The 4,471-nt window shown below is 45.0% G+C and overlaps 1 long non-coding RNA gene across 2 annotated transcripts; it reads right to left on the bottom strand.

Annotated features, from left to right (window-relative positions):
* Positions 1–1,394: 1,394 nt before the first annotated feature.
* LOC123116867 (uncharacterized) lies at positions 1,395–4,165 on the bottom strand. 2 transcript variants are annotated; one of them, XR_006457219.1, is made up of 4 exons: positions 3,918–4,165; positions 2,241–2,296; positions 1,941–2,100; positions 1,395–1,838 (listed from the first exon to the last, which is right to left on the bottom strand). It is a non-coding gene; the product is annotated as an uncharacterized lncRNA (long non-coding RNA). The 2 variants fall into 2 exon arrangements; XR_006457220.1 differs by having other exon boundaries at positions 1,941–2,296.
* Between the last annotated feature and the right edge of the window lie 306 nt (positions 4,166–4,471).

Here is a 4,471-nt window from a genome sequence, read left to right on the forward strand (position 1 = left end):
CATTATATAGTTTCATGTGCACTTTTTTATCTACCTTAATTCCAAATGACTTGTGGTCATTGTGTGCTCACCACAAGGAAGTATGGCATATTTTTCAGGATACAGAACTCAAAGGCCGAATGAAGCTGGTTCAGAATCCCCACTGCATCCCTACATAGGGATTTATTCTAACCAGCCAACAGAAAGAAAAAGTTGAAGAGAGAGTCCCGGCAATTGGTTCCGAGTTTCCTGTGTTTGTGAAAGTGATCACCTTGACCGAGATGTTACTAGGAAGCCTTCTCTGGTGAGTTCAGATGCCACAACCGACCGACGTGCACAATCTTCTATAGTTGGTTTGTTGATTTTGCCAAGAAAATCTTGCGACCCCACTACTTTTGCGATTGCATTGAGGGGCTCACACACGATCTATTTCTCACCCAAACAACATGGCCAGTGCAATTTAGAAGTAGTGTGAACTTCTTCTTCTTCTTTTCGCCGAAGTAAATCATTGATCCGAGACTGTGATCGTCATATATCTGACACTCTTTTGCACTCTTGGACAGTACCTGACCGGGGATTACGCTTGGGCGTGTCTCCTGACCAAACCAGGACGCCTCCACCTCCTGCTGGAGGGCGACGGGAGGTTTCGAAGTGCAGGTTGGGCTTCACGAAACATGAAAAGACTTGGCGGATCCACAATGAGTGGGCGAAATTCATATCAGATGTCGGGCTGGAGAAAGATGACATCTGCCTCTTCGAACTGACGGACACGCTTAGTCTCACGTTGAAGGTCCATGTGATCCGTAAGTCGGATATACCTACATCCATGAGGGAGCTTGACTGAGGAGCAACCTGATGATGAGTCTGTAGCTAACTGATGGAACCTACATTATCTATTGTTGACTCTTGCGTTATTATGAACTTACTTGATAGAACTAGTGCTGATTGTGCTTTCCACCATGGCTCTCTCCAGTGAAATGACGAAAATTCCTGGTGTTGTGTTTGCGTGCTCATATTGTAAGCTGGATGCATGCATGAACCACATTGTATAAAAGCTAGCTAATGTGAAGGAGGGAACATCTATCTGGCCCTGAATCTGTCTTTCTTTGTCAGGATCATAGCAGATGCTGCACATTACCTTGGAAGTAAGCTCTCTTCTGAATCTCTTACAGGAACTTTTGTAATTAGAACGCATAGGCATCCACATGACTGTCTGTCTGTACCTCGAATCCATTCGCAAAAAACAAGGGCGAAAATGGCTTGAAACTAAAACATCTGCAATTTTTTAAATGCAAAACCTGAAATTAAAACTAAAATGATTTTTTCTTCCTTTTCACAAAGTTAGTGAAGTTGGCCCAGGCGTTTAAACAGCAAAATTTTCGGTAGCAAATCACAAGCATCTGTCTAGTGATGAACAATAACAAAAAAAGTTGTTTCATGTAAAATCCAATATCAATAGTAACTTAATTCCTGCTCATATTGCTACAAACTGAATTCTAAGTTGGAAAACTATGGTCTCCTGAGTGCTGACCATCAGCAAAACAGCAAGATGTGCGATGCAAAGTTCATAAACAGCATTGTATGTAACAACAACTTCCACCATCCAGGTTCCATGTACAACGAGTATAGAGCGCTTGCATCCCGGAGTTGCATCCTCTGTTGTTCTCCACCACAAGACTAGGATGTAGTTCCACCTTGGGCAATGGACGCCGCGAGAAGGCTGTGATGGCTGCCCGTTCTGGTTGCAGAGACTTTGTGCCTCTCTCAATTGGTCCGGCAATACCGTTGAATCTCCATATGATGTATTCCGGCGGACAGCCAGAATGGGCTGCAAGTAACTTCATTCTTGCACCAGAGGTCTGAGATCAGCGAGAACTTGCGTGAGAAAAACTGTAAAACATAGACTGGCCGGCTATCCCATTTGCAGCTCAAAAGGATCAGAGTGCATGTAGCTGATGTACCTGGCTGGCGGATCTCCGCTAGATTGGCACCATCAGATCCAATAATAGATTCAAGATAACTATTTGGAATCCTCAGTTCGAGAGAGCTACTTGAGTATCCACCCAAAAGGATTATCTCTCGATGAAAATTTATCCCAGGTACTCCCTCCGTCCGAAGAAACTTGTCCCTCAAATGGATGTATATAGCTCCAAGTTAGTGCTAGATACATCCATTTGAAAGACAAGCTTGGGACAACTTTTTTCGGACGGAGGGAGTAGTATTTAGGAACGGAGAAAAGCTACGAAGGCTGACATACATACCTTGTAACGCCTGCCAGTCTTATGATAATCATCATGTCCATATATCTGTCTGACAGCTGAAGAGAATGAAACTTGAATCTATTCAGCACCGAAGAAAATGGGAACCAAATATATTCAGATGCACCTATCCATGCATGTGAGTGGCATAAGCATAAACATAACCTACACAAAGAAATGTAAGAAAAGACCAACACCCAATCAAGAAGCAGAGAACAGCTCAACAGCGAAAAGTAAGCACCAAGTTATAGTGCACAGAGGTGACAGATAGAACGATATGAACGCAGATCAACATAACCTACACAAAAAGTACGGATATTGTTTTCCCTCTTCAGGAATCCCAACCAGCCACGGAAGAATTGCACACACTAAACGGTTTCGGGTTTCCAGTGAAACTACGATGTGAGGGCCATTTGCAAAACAGGGAAGCCAATGCATTAAACTGTACCTCAGGAGTGTAATCATAAGCATTGGAATGTTCAGCTCCAGTGACGCCTAACTGTTGCACATTACTGTTCCCAGCTCTAGAGGAGCTATCAGTAGGCATATGGTCACGATAGGAACAATGGGACAAGCAGGCAAGGGTATTTCTCTAGTAGGAAAGCGAGCAGATACTGCATATCTGTCGTAAGAAGCACATCGTGGAGCGTTGGTAGCAAATGGACTTCCACTAGGATTTTCTCTTGCTTTAGAAACTAATCTACCGGATAAACAGAAGAAGGATCATATGGTGCATCATTGGTCGGTCTCCCATATGACGACCATCACTCTTCTGTCTTCTCGTCTTCGATATAGTGAATCACTCGCAGACATTACATGTGTTGGATCAATGGCAAGTCTTCGATGTGGTGAATCATTAGCGGGCCTTCCATTCCATAAGGGGTATCATTGGCATGCTTTCCATATGGGGGATTGGTAGCTCTTCTTCCACAGAATGGATTCCCTGCTAGGGAATATATCGGCAGGAGGACCATCAGAAGAGGCAAAAGGTAGAATAATATTTACAGAGCTTCCAGCTCTGAGGAAATAACTTGGCTTCGCACCCGTAAATGGCAAGAGTCGATAGCGGTGATCATGGCGCAGCAGCTCGCCACATTCACCGACACATAAGCAAATAAGCAAGCAAGCACTCCACTGATATACTCCCTCCGTTCCTAAATATAAATCTTTTTAGAGATTTCAGTATGGACTACATACGGATGCATATAGACATAGTTCAGAGTGTAGATTCACTCATTTTTCTCCGTATATAGTCCATATTGGAATCTCTAAAAAGACTTATATTTAGGAACGGAGGAAGCAGGTCACAAAGAACACGCGTAACCGACAGTGTTTTTGGCCTTGTGACGTATCAGCTCATCACATCATCCAGCGATAAAATTTTGTATTTGGCTGAGACGAACAGTCTTGTCGAATTACATTCAGAGTTACAAAGGCAGGCATCTGGGCCGACTTTCTCACACCACGCAACAGCTTGGGCTCAACACCCATCATCCATCTCTATTCGCCCAGCAACACAATCACAATCTCCATTCTCGCGTACATATCGCACCAGAACTCATCTGACCTACTAGTTCCTACTGCCGGACCGATCCACATGCATGATGCGCGCCCAAATTTCTTGGAGTTCAGATTAATTAGGGTAGGATTAGTTAGTTGGGTGACAGAGAACAGTCGTACCTCGAGAACCAATGTCGAAGAAGATCGCCGCGGGCGGGGGCGACGCGATGCCGCGTTGGAGTCGGAGGCGGCAAGGTGCAGGTGAGGGCTCCTGGGGTCGGCGGTGGCGCGGCAAGGCGGCAGCCCTACCTCGAGCTAGGGCACCAGGAAGAAGAGGAAACTTCTCTGCGACAAAGGTGCGGACGAAGCAGCGCAGCTTGAGGCTGAAGCAGAGGAAAGCAGAGGAAACAGAGCACTCACAATTGTCCTTTAGGAGCTGCATCCTACTCGTAAGTACTCCCTCAGTCCCAAAATATAACAACGTTTTCGATACTAGTCTAGTGTCAAAAATATTTTTATATTAGAGCAACTCCAACGAGCCGACCCAAACGAACGGCGATTTCATTTGCTTTTTGTCCGTTTGGGTCGGCCGTCCGCCCGTCGTCCGCCCTGTTTTTCATATGGGTCGGCAGCGCGCCCAACGCGCCGACCCATATGTGCAGGCATTTCACATAGTCCGCCCAAATAAAATAGTCCGCCAAATAAATAGTATAGTTTTTACAGGCCAAATAAAA

This window comes from Triticum aestivum, chromosome 5B (genome assembly GCF_018294505.1).
Source record: "Triticum aestivum cultivar Chinese Spring chromosome 5B, IWGSC CS RefSeq v2.1, whole genome shotgun sequence".
Classification (NCBI taxonomy): Eukaryota; Viridiplantae; Streptophyta; class Magnoliopsida; order Poales; family Poaceae; genus Triticum; species Triticum aestivum.